This window comes from Leptonychotes weddellii, chromosome 14 (assembly GCF_054177405.1).
Source record: "Leptonychotes weddellii isolate Sample4059 chromosome 14, ASM5417740v2, whole genome shotgun sequence".
NCBI classification, from domain to species: domain Eukaryota; kingdom Metazoa; phylum Chordata; class Mammalia; order Carnivora; family Phocidae; genus Leptonychotes; species Leptonychotes weddellii.
The window spans coordinates 75,181,544-75,197,779 of NC_138382.1; the positions used below are offsets into that span (position 1 = coordinate 75,181,544).

The 16,236-nt window shown below is 57.5% G+C and overlaps 1 protein-coding gene across 1 annotated transcript in view; it reads left to right on the top strand.

The window, feature by feature from the left end:
• NCS1 (neuronal calcium sensor 1) overlaps positions 1-16,236 on the top strand; it is a 52,429-nt gene that overhangs the window by 280 nt on the left and 35,913 nt on the right. The window lies entirely within an intron of this gene.

Below are 16,236 nucleotides of genomic sequence, written 5' to 3' on the forward strand. Positions count from 1 at the left end.
CGCACCCCTCCTTCGGCCATTCCCCGCCCAGCCTCCGCGCGGACCCCTGCGCAGCCCCCGGCCGCGCCCCCGGCCCCACACCTGGCCCTATTGTTCTAGGGTACCCCTCCCCCCCACGCCCGGGACGGGTGCCGCCTGTCGGCGCGCGCGGGGCCACCCCCGGGCCGGGAGGGCCGGCTCCAGCCCTCCCCCTCCCCCTCCGCCCGCAGCCCCCTCTCTGCAGAGCTGTCCGAAAGAGCCGGGCTGTGCCAGGGCGAGGGGCGGTGGTCGGGGAGGGGGCTCCCGGGGGCGCGGTGGCTGGGGCTGTGCGGAGCCGACTGGCACGAGCACAGCGGGGTGGGTGATTCATGCATCACGATGCCGCTGCTGTTGCTGCTGCTGCTTCGAGGTGGGCCTCTCGCCCCCTCCCTGGCCCGGATCGTGTGCGTTGGGGGGGGTGGGGAGGGCGAGACCTGCCAGAGAGCTCGAGGCGGCGGCGGCGCGGGGTCCTGGGCGCCCTGTGGGCTGCAGGATTTACAGGGTGAATTCTCCCCTGGCCCTGATCTCACCTCCCCTTTTCTATCTCTATCTACCACATTGGGAAATGGGTTGATACAGCGGGGGGGGGGGGGGTGGGGGGCGGGGGGTGGTCTGGGCCATCTCAACAGGTCACCGTCCGGGGCCCCCCTAAGAGGAGGATCTGCCCATTTCGGACTTCTCCAGAGCTGGTCCAGTGTGTCTCTCCACTTGGCTCAACTTCACAACTGTCCTGTACCTTCGCATCTTCGGTTTCTCCATCACGGACTTCTCCCCTCCCTGCAGCCTCTTGGGGGGACACCCCAACTTGCCAGGGGTTCATGGCACCGGGTCATGACCACATGCTCTTTGGGGGGGGGGGACCGGGAGAAGGACGGCTGCATGATCTGGAAGGGCTCCTGCCTGGGTGTGTGACTTGGAAGGGGGCACTGGCCTTGGGTGTGGGTTGGAGTTCAGACCCCATACCTGGGCAGCTGTGGGGGGCCAGCCCCTCTGCACTCTTCCCAGGGGCAGGAGATTGACTGCCAGCCTCCTGCGTTGATGGAGGCCTGGGAGGCAGCTTCTGGTGGTGCATTGCACAACCTCTGCCCCCCTCCCCCCCTCCATCGGTCTTCTGGGCACGTTGGCAGGTCTGGCCAAGCCCACGCTTCAGCAACCTGCCCCTCGCCCCCACATGCTTAGAACAAAGGGGGCTTTCCTGAGTGGGCGCTAGTCTGCTGGGAGGTACTGGTCCTTCTCCAGTGGAATTCTCCAGCAAGGAACTCACATCCCAGTAGCTGCTCCTTGAAGCGTGGAGGCTCCAAGGACCGGGACTTGGTCCTTACTGCTCTTACCCTCCTGGGGGGATGGGGGGAACGGGGATGTGGCCCAGTTTGGCTGCTCTTCTGTGAGACTTGCTGGGCTCTGTCCAGATGTGGGCCATAGGGGTCCTCAGGCTGGCTGCAGGTGGGACTTCCCAGGTTCCTGGGCCCAGGGAGGCAGAGGGCACCACGGGCTTTGACAGGAGTGGTGGGCTTGGGTTGAACCAGGGCGTCCCCATGCTGGTGGAGCAGGGGGGCCCACTGTGAGCTGAATGAAGCCAGGTTGCCTGCTTCCTGAGCATGTCACATGCCGAGCTCTTGGCACCATTAGTTCATAGAATCATCTTACACGCTGTGGGCACTGTTCCCAACCTCATTGACAGACAAGGAAACGAAGACTCAGAAAGGTGAAGTCCTGTGCCCAAGATCCACGGCCAGTCACCACATGGTGTCAGGACTCAAACTCCGTCCGTCTCCAAAGTTATGCCCCTTGAAAGACCTCAGAACTCAGGCCGAGAAGTCAGGAGGGGCTTTTTTTCTGTGGGTCCCTGTCTGTTTGCTGCCATCAGCCCGTTGATGGTGGATTCTAAATGGGAAGGGGTTGGGGGGGAAGGTCATTTTGCTGCCCCCCCCCGCCCCACCCCTGGGCACATCTGTCAACTTCAGGAGAAGTTGAGTCAACAGGGCTTTGTTAGGAACGGGTCTGGTAGTGCTGAGCCGGCCTGGGCTATTTTTAAAGGCCTTTGGAGACATGGAACAGTTTTGATCAGAGAGAGTTAGCCGAGTACCTTCCTCTGTAGAGCCTTTATTAGGTGTGGGCTGGGGGAGGGGGCGGGGGGTCACTGGCTTCCCATCTGTCTCCCTTGCTGCTGCTTGGCACTTAGTAGGTCCACAGGTATTTGTTGATGAAAAGTCTCCCGGTGGGAAAAGCAGAGAAAGCCTCCAGCTTGTCCTAAGGCCCCCAGATGGGCTTCCTTCTGATGGGCGCTGGAGCCATCTGCTCTGTGTTCCAGGGGCTCTGTGTGTGGGGTCAAGAGAGGAGCACTGAGCAAGGGCCGTCAGAGTCTGTGGGAGAGCTTGTTAAATTCCAAGTGCACCGCTTGCTTTGCGCTCCGATTTCTCAGTCCTGAGGTCTGGGCTGGGTCCAGGGCCTTGCGTCCTTGACAGGTGTTTGTCACGCAGATCTTGGTTCCCAAGAGCCCCATCTGAAGACCCACACTGGTTCTGGGGGGTCCTAGGCCACCTCGGGAGAGCACAGCTGGCTGCAGTGCCCAGAGGGGAGCCCAGATGTTCACACCTGAGTCATCGCTGGCTGCCACCCTTGGTGATGACTCTCCTCCTCCGTGGGAGAGACTGTCCTGGTGTGTGTGTGGTGGGGGTGTTTGGGCAGGAGGAGGTCTAAGACACATCTGGATGCAGCCTAACTAAAACCTTGCGGCTTTCAGGCTGAACACTGCAGAGGAGATTTTTTCCTCCTCTGCAGATGAGATTTTGTAAATCATCATGCCCCGTCGTGCAATCCTCCCCCTTCCTGGCACAGCTCATATCCAGGAGCAGCAGGAGGTTCAAGCCTGATGGGGGCCCCTGCCCAGCCGGGACTGGGAGAGCAGGAGTCAGTGTGGCCAGCAGCCCGGTTTCTTGGAGGCCTGGCCCACTGTCTTCCAGCTTGTTGGTGGGGCTGTTGTCAACCCTGCGTGCCCAGGCTGTGGGACAGGCCAGCCCCTCCCCTAAGTGACCGTCGGTTTCCTCATCTGCAAAGTGGGTATACTCATGGTACTTGGCTCCTAAGGCACCAACAGGGTAATTCCCTTATAGCCTAATACGTGGCCTTTTGTAAAGGGTCCTCTTTAAGGCGCGACAAACACTTGTCAAGGATGTAAGGATGCATGGGAGCAGTCGTTCCAAATGTCGCTTTGACTACACGATTCAGCTTCATCTTGAGTTGATCATAAATACATCTCGTGGGCAAAGTTCATCTCTCCACACGGGGCATCTTTCCACGGCCCCGGACTTTGTGCCTGGCCCATAGGACGCAGAGAAAGGTGGGATCCTCCGTGAGCCCGAATCCTAGCAGCTTCTTGTTTTACCTGCAGTGGTCTCCCCACACCCCCACTTGGTAATTTCTGCTCTGCCCTCACCTGCCATTCATCGAGTGCTCACTCGGGGTTGGGCGCAGACATGGAAACGGGAAGGAGAGGGATGTAACTCTTGCCTTCAGATGGAAACCAGCCAGATGGTCCAAAAAACCAAGCTTATGGGGCTCGAGCCATTTGTTGCGGTCTGAGCTGCATTGGTTTAAAGGTTTCTGGGCTCCAGCCAGGCGGCCCCAACAGACACACACCACCCCGCCTCCCTTCCTTAGCCTCTCCCTGTGGTGCTCCCAGCACTCCCCAGGGACCCTCTGTCCAGGACCCGGAGGAGGTCGCCTGCTCCTTGTTGCTCTTGGTCAGCCCAGGCTCTGCCTTGACCTTGCTTGCCAACCTTGAGTCTCTGCAGCCTTTTTCCTGATGCCCAGAATGGTGCCCGGCACGTGGCACCTTGTGGAAGGGAGGAACAACCGTGGGCGGGGGGAGGTCTGGGTAGCCAGCAGCTAACCCCTCTGCCACCCAGAGCCGAGAAGGGGACCCTCGTTCACAGTCAGGCGTCTGGGGTGAAGAGATACCGGGTGTCACCAGTTGGGCTCTTGTAACTCCCTGGCTTTGGGAAGGTCACACGAGGGTCCCTTCCTGTAAGAGAAGGAATATTCTCCGATGATCGCTCCCCCCACCCAGTGCTGCTCAGCCAGAGGGGGGCAAGACGTTGCCGTGGGGGGAGGCAGTACCTGGTACCCATCTGGGGACAAATGGGTCGGGCTGTGAAGGGCCCCACAGCCAGGCAAGGAATAAGCCACCCAGGAGAGGGAAGGCCCAGAGGGAGGAAGGCGGCTTCTGTAATCCTATGTATCCTGGGCACAAGAGGGTGGGACCAGGGAGGCCCGCTCCCTCTCTCCACTGGAGGGGAGACTGAACAGCAGCAAGAGGAGTTGAGGTTGGGGGCGTTACACTAGGGTGGGCTCTGGGCAAGAAACATCCACATTTGCTGTTAGGAAAGAACTCAGTATCCTGGAGAAGGGGGCTGGGTCCTCAGTCAGGCTCTGTGACCTTGGGCAGGTCACTTACCCTCTCTGAGCGCAGGCCCATTCATCTGTAACACCTGCCCATGTGACTCTGGATCCAAATGGGAGGATGCTTTGAGGTCCAGAGTGTGGGCCAGAAAGGGAAGGGGGGCTGTTTGGCAGCAGAGTCTCAGGGAGGATAGTGGGCCTCCAGGGCCAGATGTGCTGGGGTTCTGGCTCTTTCCTTGTGCACACCCCTTCTCACAGAGCTTCACTTTCCTCCTGTGGAAGATGAGCAGCCCAGAGGCCCCAGAGTTGGATTCACAGGCATGTGAAGGGTTTAGCACGGTGCCTGGTTCTGAGGGGACCCTTTAAACTTTTGGTAGCTTCAGTCCTAGGATCCTCTGTCTCCTAGAGCAGGGTGGGCCGAGTGGGTCTGCCACCTGCCCCTTTGTGCAGAGAGAAGCAGAGGAGGCCAGAGAGGGGCAGGGACTTGTGGGGAGTCACAGAGCCCAGGCCTCCTCCTCACACCTGTTCTGGCTCTTTCTGCCTCCTCTGGCTCCTTCTGTCTCCAGCCCCAGCCCCACCCCACCCCAGAGATTCTGGCAGTGTGAGGTGAAAGCCCTTTCTCTTGGCCCCCCAACTTCCTCTCCTCCCAAGGCCAGACCTCGGCCCCTCTGGGCAGATCATGGGCAGCGGGCAGTGCGGCTGGGGCTGGGCCAGGCTCATGTCACTCCTCACCAAGGGCCCCGAAGACCCTGGGAAGGGATTGGCACATTTTCTGAGATGGGGGGGGGCATGGAAGGAGGTGGTGGAGAAAGTTAGATGTGGGTTTGGAGAGTGTTCTTATCTATAGTCCAAGAATGGATTGGTGGAGGGGGTGGTCACGGTGATGAACTGGGTGTCAGTGGGGATGAGACAGATTCTGGGTGTATTTAGGAGGAAGATTCCATTGGACTTGGTGTGTAGGTTTCATTACCTTATACATTTGGGATTATATACTTTTTATTTTCTAACTTTTTTAAACCTGACAGTTGTGAATGTTTGCTCATATCATTAACTATTCTTTTAAAACATGATTTTTAAGGGGCGCCTGGGTGGCTCAGTTGGTTAAGCATCTGACTCTTGATCTCAGCTCAGGTCTTGATCTCATGGTCGTGGGTTGGAGCTCTGCGTTGGGCTCCACGCTGGGCATCGAGTCTACTTAAAAAAAAAAGTTTAGGGGCGCCTGGGTGGCTCAGTCATTAAGCGTCTGCCTTCGGCTCAGGTCAGGATACCAGGGTCCTGGGATTGAGCCTCGCGTCGGGCTCCCTGCCCGGTGGGAAGCCTGCTTCTCCCCCTGCTTGTGTTCCTGCTCTCACTGTCTCTCTCTCTCTGTCAAATAAATAAAAATCTTAAAAAAAAAGTTTAAAACATGATTAAAAAAATAAAAAGCATGAATTTTTTTAACGGTGTATCATATGAATGCAACGTTTTATTTGATCCCCTGCCATTGGATAGTTAGGTTGGTTGCTTCCTTCTTTCCTTCCTTCCTTCCTTCCTTCCTTCCTCCTCCTCCTCCTCCTCCTTCTTCTTTTTGCCAATATCAGTAGTGCCGTGACAAACGTTTTTCTATTCAATCTTTGTATGAACATCTTTGCAATAAATTTTTGCATGTAGCTCTTCTTGAAGATACATTCCCCAAAATGAAGCTGTGGGGTTAAAGCCTGGGGATGTCTTAAAAGGCTTTTGATAGAAAAATTGTTAAATCACTCTTCAAAAAGTATGTTCCAATTTCCATTCTCAGCAAACATGGATGAGAGAGTGCCTGTTTCCCTGCATTCTTGCCAGCACTGAGTCTTACTGCTTTTTTTGATTACTGCTGATTTTGTGGGAAAGAAAAGAGTAGCTCACTCTTTCAGTGTTCATTCTTTTGATTACTATTAAATAGAACCCTGGGATCTTTGACCTAGAGGAGATTTTGGGATCATATAGTCCAAATTTTATTTTACAAATTTTATTTTATTTTACAAATGGAAAAATCAAGTACTGGAGAGATGAAGTGTTCCTCCCAAGGTTACAAGGCAAATACCAGGCAGAAACCCAGGACTGCTGGCTCTAAATGTTGGGGTGCTCCCCACTGTGCCATGATGGGTTGGCTCTTAGGGTTGAGACAGGGGTGTCTTGCTGTTTTCTGATTTGGTTCATCTTGTCCTAAATATCTCTTCCTCTCAGGAAAGGAAAAAAACCAGTATCAATTAAAAAGAGCATCCTTCTTACTGGCATTTTGAGATGTAACACTTTTCACGTCCTGGGTGTGGTCTATTTACCAGGGCAGAGAACGTCATAAATTTATGTGCCAAGTTTCCAGGTAGCTTGAAATTGGGGTCAGATTCCCAGCTGAGGGCAGGACAGCAGAGCATTGAGCGTTTGTGGGGCAGCTTGCTGTCTTCTGGCTGTGACTCTGCCCAGCCCCTTGCCCCTCTGAGTTCTGGGTGTCTTGTGTGTGACGTGGGGATGGACCACAGTGCTTTTCCCAACAGGCGGACACAGGGACTGGTGTGTAGTAAGTGCTCAGTAAATACTCTCACAGGAAAGAAGCTGCTAAGCTCTTCGTGTCAGGGGACAGCAGTCCTTGGCCACCCCCTGGGTGGTCACAGGGTGAGCAGTCACAAGCCCTTGGATAAATTGGGAGTGAGTGGCAAATGTGATGGCCTCTGTATTTGGCCCAGCTGGTTGGCAGCAGGATCATTCTGCATTGGGCTCCTGGCTCAGTGATCTGGGGAGGGAGGACAGGCTCTGGAATGCTGGACTTTAGGTCCCTGCATGGACGTAGCCTTGGAGGGCCAGAGAGACACCTGCCTGGGCTTCAGTCCCAGAACCCTCAGCCTGGACAGTCACCGTGGTGTCCCCAGTGCCCCTGGGACTCAATTTCCCTTTCTGTACGATGTTCAGATTTCCAGCTGGTGAGACTTCTGTGGGGCAGCTACACCAGGGCCCCAGGGACAGAGTGTGCCGGGCTCTGGTGTCTGCTGACCTGGGATCATGGGCTGTCTCGGCCGCAGACACAGTTCTTAATTTCTCGTGCCTCGGTTTTCTCATCTGCGAATTGGGGCTGTTGTGGGTGAGGTTAGGGATCGTGGAGACAGGAATCTGACGGCTCATGAGTGATGAGGGCGAATCTGTAATCAACATTGCGGAAGGATCAGAGGCGTCTCTGCCGGACCCAGCTCAAGGTTCACACGCGCCCATCGCCAGCTCCTCCCAGGAATCCTGGGTGGTGCTCGCTTACAGATGAGAAACTGAGGCTCGCAGCGGAGCAGGGTGGGCCCAAGGCCACCCATCTGGTGAGTGATGCAGCCGGTGTTTGATCCCGGGCCGAGGGGTGGGGCGGGCCCTTGTGGGTGGGGGTGCCGAGAAGCTGCCTTGGAGGTGTGCGGGTGATCGTGAGCCAGCGTGGGTGCCCGGTGTGGGCGTGTGGGGGGGGCGGGGGCTTGGGTCACGTGTGCGAGCCCCGGTTCGCGTGGGCGTGCTCCGGGCGTGAGTGACGGGGTCGCGGCATGTGTCCGGAGTGGATGAGGGCAGCTCCGCGCAGGTTGTAAATGCAGGTGCGCCTGGCGGGGGGGGGGCGTGGTGGTGGGAGTCGGGGGGGAGCTTGGGCGGGAGGCACAGACGGCCCGGAGACCTGAGTCAGAAGTCGGTGGCGCAGTTGCTGAGCTCTGGGACCAGGCAACCTGGCTGCCGCTTCTCACCCTCCTGCCCTCACCACGGTGCCCTGTGGGAGCCCATCTGTCCTGGGGCGCTGGGGGCATTGGGGAGGGATAGCAGAAGTGACAGCCCCCATTTACCAAGTGAGCATGCTGAGCGGTGAGTACTGAGTACAGATCTACTGCCCTGTGGTCTCACCACAACCCTGGGAGTAGGGACTATGGTGCCCATTTTACAGGTGAAGAAAAAGAGGCCCAAGCAGATTCAGAGACATGCCCATGGCTTCCCAGACAGTCAGTGGCCACATTGGGGCCCAGGCTCAAATCTTTGTCTGGCAAAGCAATGCCCCTCCCTCTGTGTGCCTGGCTCCTACAATCTGTGAGCCTTATAACCTTAGAGCTGCTGAGTAGGGTAGTGAGCACCCCATCATTGGAGGCATTCAGGCAGCTGTTTATCAGATACTGGCTGGACATCCCAGATTCCTGGGCTGGAGGTGAGGTTAGACGGTGGGTAGGATCCTTCCAGCTTCATAGCTTGGAACCAGTACGTGGCCCTACTGGTTCCAGATGTTTCGCCTCCTGCAAGGGATTTGGGGCAGCCTCGGCTTGGCTCAGAAGGCAGCAGGCGAGCAGTTGTGAGAAGTCCAGGGGATATCGGTAGGATTGGGCATCAGGGGGCTGCCCCACCCCAGGCCTCTGGGGCTTTCTCAGCCTCTGCCTGTCCCAGGGGAGGCTCCAATGCTCACTAGGTGCCCAGTGCTGTGCTCACCTCATGGGATCCTCCCAGCCTGTGGGCTCAGGAGTGGTGTGTCCCACTGTCCAGTGTTGGCACCATCCCTGCTCTTGGGGAGCCTGTAGGCTGGGGCTGTGAAGCAGGAGGCAGCCCGAGGATAAGGCCATGGAGATCAACAGGATACACCTGGAGTGCCCCCAGCCGTCCTGCCCTGCCCATGCCTGGCATGGCCAGGATGCCTCAAGAAACATCTGTTGGACAAAGTGGGAGACCACAGGTGCAGTGTGGCTGGCTGGACCTCAGGGGCTGGAGTCCCTCAGGGACACAACAGAGGGGACCTCAGGGGCTGGAGGCCTGGTAGCAGCACCCCGGGCGACTGTAAGCTTCTTGAGGGTTGGGACATTCGTGGTGGATTTGTTTTTTGTGCAGTGCCCGACCTGGAGCCATGCACAGGGCAGGCCTGTGATGTGAACACCTCTGTATAAGAGTCTGGGCTTTCCAAAGTGTTTGTCTATGTGTTGCTTTGTTTTGGTCCTCCTCTGACCACGGTGGGACCTGCTTGTCCTCCTGACCTGCAATCAGATGGGGTGGGGTAGGAGGGGATGGATCTCCAGGTTGGAGTCTGGGGTCCTCATTCTAGCCCGACTTGCTGTGGCTTTTAGCTGCCCCTTCAGGGTCTCCATTTCTCCAGTGTCCCGTGTCTATGTGTTGGGGAGTCACCTTTTCTTAGCCTGATGGTATCCTGATGGGGCCACCCAGGGGGCAGTGCTCCCCACCTACTGAGTCCATGCTGGGGGGTGCCCAGGAAGGGGTGCTGGGCAGCTGCTGGCTCTGGCACTCCTGGTCTCATGCGGTGGCACCAGGAAGCTGATGGGGCGTCCAGGCCACCGTGCTCCGGATTCCCTGGCAGGGGAGAAGGAGGAGGGCGGGAGGAATGTGGCTTTGAGGAATGTTTAACCCAAAGCAGAAATAGCACTCTCCTTTTTTTATTTTAGGCTTGGATTTTCAGCTAGGAAATGGGCTCAGAGTACCATTCTCTCTCTCTCCCTCTCTCTCTCCCCAGCCTCCCCAGTGCCCCTACCACTCTGGCCTTTTGGGGACAGAAGGTGGCCTCTTTAAAAAAAAAAAAAAAAAAAAACTAAGAAGCTGCTGTGGGAACCAGAAAGGTCCTGGATTTGGCAGCAGATGAAGCTGGGTTCAGATCCCTCATTCTCCACCTCCCAGCCCTGTGGCCACTTCCTACCCTGACCCTCTGCTTTGTCTTCTGTGGAACTGGAGGGTCAGGGGACGGCGACGTGAGTGGAGATGGCTTGTCTGCAGTGTCATGTCAGGCACTCCTGCTCGGGGAGCAGCAAGGCCTGGGTGAGAAGCCCGGCCCCTCTCCTGAGCTCTGGGACCTTGGCCAAGCTCCTTCCCTCAAGCCTCCTTACTTCACCTGTAAAATGGGCAGATGATGATAATCCCACCTCCCAGGATTGTGGCTGGAATGCGTGTGAAAATATTGGCATAAGGGCCTGGTGGGTCCCCAAGCTCCTGCACCCCTCCTCTGAGCCTGGGTGGCCTCACACAGGCCTGCTGCCAGGTTGAATGAGGGTCCGTGCCCTGGGCGAGCGGCAGCTCGGGGGCGCTCTTCACCTGGCCCTCCACATGTGCCAGCTCCCTGGCAGCCTCTCTGAGGGAGGTGCCCAGGGACTGGCCTGTGGCCTCCCAAGACCAGGTGGCGAGGATACCTTCAGCTCATCCTCTCTCATTCAGCTGTGAGCACCCTGAGGACAGACTCGTCTCATTGCGGGGGTCACCGCTGTCCCCCTGGCTCCTAGAACAGAGCCTGGCGCATATCCGTTGGAACGAACAAGCAAATATGGAAAGGAAGAAGCTAACGAGTGAGCGGAGCGGCTCATCCATCTTGGGTCTGTGCTCTCTGCTCCTGTCTGGCCCCCTCCGACCTCCTGGGCTGGGGCTGGGGGGCCTGCCCTGTCTGGGGGTGTCCTGAGAAGTCAGGCACGGGGAGGCTGGGCCCCGGCAAGTCAGGCCTGGCGAGGACCTCCCTGGGGCTGGGGACATGAGGAGGGGTCCAGCCAGCCAGCACGGCCCCTCCTTCCAGGCCCCCCCACCCCCCGCCGCTCCTGTCTTTTTGTAGGAACCAAGAGATTCCTGTTCAAAGGCAGGAGATGGGGCTATTTTTGGCACTGTGGGGGAAAAAGCGAATGCTTCCCTTCTGTTCAAAAGTATATGGTGTGTGTGCTGGGCAGACGAGGCGCTCGACGGGGCTCAAAGCCCGTGCTGCCTGGGCTTCTGCCCCCCGGCCCCCAGGGTCCTGCTTCCTGTCCAGACCTCAGCAGCTCACACGGCTGCGGTGGGTGATTATGATTTCCAGACTGCCCGTGATGAGGCCCTTGCTGGGCCTGAGCGGTACATGATCTTAATTAAAACTAACAGCAGCCCTCAAAATAAAGGAGAGGAGCCCGCTAGCTGCTCTTACCTTGATTTGGGTTTCCTCGACTCAGGCTCTGTGGAGCTGGGGGTGCTTGTGAGAAGGAGGCCCAGCCGGCGGGGGGAGAAGGACTGGAGGCCCTGGGTGCCCGTGTGGGGTGAATTCAGCCAAGGGTATCCCCGGGCCACCTTGCCGCTCTTTACTTCCAGATGCAGAAAGCCTTTGTGGGATGAATGCCTCATGCCAGGTCCTGTGGGTGCCAGGATGCAGGGCAGATGGATGGATGGATTTCTGGCCTTCCTGGCATTTGCAGTTGGGTGGGGAAATGGGTAGGAGACTAGGATAAGCATCAAGACAGGGCATTCCACAATGCTGTGGGAGGCTGCTGGGTTGGGGGTGCATCTGGGAGGGCTTCCTGGAAGAGGTGATGTTTCAGTTGAAACCTGAGGGTAGGGTTGCCAGCCATAATAAACAGTTATTCATTATTTATCTGAAATCCAGATTTAACCGGGCATGCTGTATTTTTATGTGCTAAATTAGCTGGCCCTACCTGAAGCTGAGAAGGAGCAAAGAGGTTTTTGGGGTAGTTTATGGGAGATGCTGAGAGTGTTTCAGGCAGAAGGAACAGCATGTTCCAGGTCTGGAGGCATCTAGGTGTGGCAACTCTGAGGACCTAGAGAGGGTGCAGTGGCCAGAGTGGAGAGGAGATGCATGGTAAGGCAGAGGTATGGTAAGTTAGCCCCCTGGAGGGGCTGCCGACCAGCAGCGCGGGGCCCACCTGGAGGGAGCCCTGCTGGGGGCCAATCTTGGGAACCAGGTGAGGCTTGTGAAGGCCCAGGGACACTAGGGGAGATGGGTGTCCACCTTGGCCCAAGGAGGCACCAGCAGGTGAAGTGGTCATGGCCTCTGTCTGGCCTCCGGTGGGTTCCGGCCAGGCTGACAGGCGTGTGGCTGTGCCTGTCTGTGCTCCATTGCTGCTTGGCGTCCCAGGGCTGGGGTCCTCCTGCTGCCCAGGACCAGGATAAGGACAGGACAAGTCACTTCTGTGCGGAGGCCAGGTCAAGGCCACCCTCTGCTCTTGGTTCTTAAAGGGCCAGTCCGGAGCCCGCAGTGCTGCTGGCTGCCCAGAGTGCCTGGGGCTCCAGCCCCCACTCAGCAGCCCCGGGGACGCTGCGGGAGGTGGGCCACCCTCGTGGGGCTCAGGTGCGGCTGGCTGGTCGCTCTCAGTGGGGGATTTGCCACATCTTGGGCAGGAAGGGGAGGGAGGGGTGCTGGCGGGGGAGGTGGGGCGGGGTCCTGCTGACCCCATGACCACCCGGTTTCCATTCCTGTACAGCCCCTGCTTGGTCCCTGCCAGTGTCCTCTCTAGCTCCCCGGTCTGGGGGGGGCTTGCACCTTCCCTGGGTCTCTCAGGGCCCCTCCCCCACTGCCATTCTGAAGTTTCCTTGCTCTGGGGCTTGTGACCTTATCAAGGGCTCTGACTGACCTGGCTTCTGCCTGAGTGGGGACGGAGACCAGCCCAGCATGTCCCCACCCCCTCCCAGGTCTGGGGATGAGGCAGGGAAGTGGGGGATGCTGGGGTAGGCAGATGTCACATACCCCACAGGTCCTAGGACAGGGCTTCTTGCACCCCCCCCCAATCCCAGGCGCCCTTTTTAGTGGCTCTGGTCATCTTGTCTTGTCTGTGGGTGCTGTGACACCTTCATTAATAATGGTAGCAGTTGTTAACATTTTGGGGCCCTTGCTGTGCTCCATCTGCCTGGACCACATCGTGCTTCTTCTGGCCAATTCCTTGTTCCAGTGAGCCGTGGCTTCTTGTGGTCCCCTGAGCTCACCACACTCTGTGTCATTTCCGGAAAGCCCTCTCCCTTCTTCTTTGCCTGCTGAGGCCTGCCCATCCTTTCAATGTTAGCCTACGCACCCTTTCCCCAAGGAGCAGCCCTGACCCCCCCTGAGTGGGCCAGGATCCCACTTTGCACACATGGTGAGACAGCCGAGCTGTTGCGTGCTTATGTCTGTCTCTCCTGTTCATCAGAGACTCGGAGGACAGAGACCTGTGTCTGGGTCAGTGCTGTGTTCCGGAGCCCAGCGCAGGGCCTGGTCGATATGCTGCTCAGCAATTAATTATTGGGTGAATGAAGGGGTAAAGGAAATCCCATTTGTTCTTCCTTCCTTCCTTCCTTTTTTTGAGAGAAGAGGGAGGGAGGGAGGGAAGGTAGAAGGGAGAGGGAGTAGAGAGAGAGAGAGAGAGAGGAGTGCCCAAGAGTGCAGCCATCAGAGCAAGCCCATTAATGAGCCAGACAGAATACCTTGAGTTCTAGAAAGTAAAAGCAGGTGCGTCTACTTCCCCACCTAAAACAAGCATGACACACACATGCATTCTCCAAGAGCAGATACACACTGAGCACCTACTATGTACCGGATGCTGTTTTATGGCTGTGACTTAGGCAGACACAGATCCTGCCCCTTGGAGCCCCCGGCCGCTGAGGAAAGACAAAATCAGATAATGCAGACAGGCGGAAAGACAAGAACAAAACCATTCCCCCCGCTGTCCAGGCTTTCCCCTGTGTATGTAGCCGGGGTAGGTTTTATCCTCAATCTCCTGATGAGGAAACCGAGCCTCAGAGAGATTAACTGACTTGTCCAGTGTCACACAGCTGGAACGTGGGAGGGCTGGGATTGGGACCTGTGAGTATCCCTTGGTGTGGGTCCCTCGGCCAAAGCAAGTTGTTAATAGATACTGAGAACCTTTGCTTCACAGCCCCAGTGGCCCTTTGCTGGGGAGTGAGAGAAGCCAAAGATTCGGTGCCTCTTCAAGGGCCCCAGATGATGCAGTTCAGGAGTCAGGCAGGAAGGTAACTCCCAGAATGCATTTTTGTGATGTTTGAAATGCTGTACTTCTCCAGCAAGTTCTGGACTCACACGGACCCTGGTTCTGGTCCCAGCCTCGCTGCAGACTGAGGTTGGTCCTTGGGCAAGTGGCTTCACCTCTAGAAGCCTCAGTCTCCTGATCTGTAGAAGGGGGATGCAAAGTCCTTGTCCCAGAGCCTCGTTCGGGCAGTGAATGAGATGAATGCCTGCCACGTGCTTAAGCACAGGTGGGCACGCAGTGAATGGTAAATAAAGGGAGACATTTTTGCACCTGGAAGCCACAAGACAAAGTACATCTTTCTGCAGTTTTAAGAATTTTAGGGGGAAAGTTATTTAACATATAGAAATTAAAATCGGTGTGTTTTATAACTTTATTTTTAGGGTAAAATAAATGTGTATAAATGATGGAGCAGAATGCAAAACTCGTGGGAATATCTGAGCCGGAATGTACCAGCCCTCTGCCTCAGAGGCTCTGGGGAGGGCACCTTTGGGGAGCCTCTGGACTCCTCCCCACGTGGCCCTTCTCCAGGGACCAAGCACTTTCATCTCCTCGTGAGCCGGTGGGAGTGAGCATTCTTTTTTTTTTTTTAGATTTTATTTTTTTTTATTTATTCATGAGAGACAGAGGCAGAGGGAGAAGCAGGCTCCCCGCGGAGCAGGGAGCCCGATGCGGGACTCGATCCCAGGACCCTGGGATCATGACCTGAGCCGAAGGCAGACGCTTAACCAACTGAGCCACCCAGGCGTCCCTGGGAGTGAGCATTCTTAACCCATTTGTCAGATGAGAAAACTGAGACGTGAGCAGAAAGACACACATCATGCTTTAGCTGGCAAATCTGAATGTGGGAAGGCCTCAGCGTCCAGGAGAAAGGTGGAACCTGCAGCCTGGTTCTCAGGGGCCGGACCAGCGAGGGGCACTTTGATGGGCAGGAGCCACTGCTCCCTGCTGGGCCATGAACCTCACACCCCAGGCGCCCAGGGCCCGGCTGACTGCAGGTGCTCAGCGAGGGCTTGCCACGGCCTCGTTCCCAGGGCGGGGCTCGGCGGGTGGCCCCCTCCCTGGGAACGACCATCCAGGTCAAGAAAGCCTTCTTGAGCACGGGCTTTGGAGTTGGAGGGACCTGGGCGCCCACCTCCACTCCTCTACCACTGACTGTGACCTCGGACGGGTGCCTTTGCCTCTGTGAAGCCTCAGTTTCTTCACCAGCTAGGTGGGCTGGCAGGGACCCCCCACCTGTCAGCACAGAGCTTGGAGCAATAAAAGAGCTTGGCCAACGGAGCCGGCTCTGTCCAGGGCTCAGGAGGATCCTGAGGGGCCAACAGGGAGCAGGGGCGTTTGCCTTGGGATCTGAGCAGTCCTGAGCAGCTCTCACACCTCGGTCCCCTTGAGGGCTTGGCTCCTCTCTGCGCCGGAGGACATTTCCCATCAGCCCCCCCCCCCCGGCCCCGCAGCCCACATCTGCTGCTGCTGCCCCAGTGGCAGTGAAACCCCTGACGTCTTATTCTAACACCGTGGCTGTCATCATGATAGTCTGAGTCTCCGTGTCACTCGTCACCTGCTGGGCTCAGTGCTCTGGGCCTGCATGCTCTTGTTGGCTCCGACAGCAGCTCCATGAGAGGGAGGGAAGCTCAAGGTTCAGAGAGGGGCGTACATTGACTGAGGTCACACAGCAGCTCGATAGCGGGCAGACCTGGCCCCACAAAGGCCTGTGGTGGGAGAGAGCCCAGCTTCCAGGCGGTTACAGGCAGGTCAGCCAGAGTCGGTCCCAGGAGCGGAGGGGTGAGGGGTGAGCAGCTGGCCTCGCTCTGGCCAGAGCTGTGACCCCTGGAGCTTTGGGAGGCTTTACAAAATCCTGTGTGCAGAGGGCTTGGTGCAGGGCTAGCCTTGTAGTGGCAGCTCACAGATCTGGTCCACGTGGGTCTGCAGATGGCTGATGCCCCCACGTCCCCGCAGGTGAGCCTGCACAGAAGGTTCGGGGGGCGGGAAGAGCATGGCAGGCAAGGCCCTGCCCCATGTCCTGTGGACTGCTGTGGGCCCCAGCTGGCGTGGCTGTGCTAACCACCAGTGGGGAGGGGGGCCGGAGGGGAGGGCTGGGGGTGTG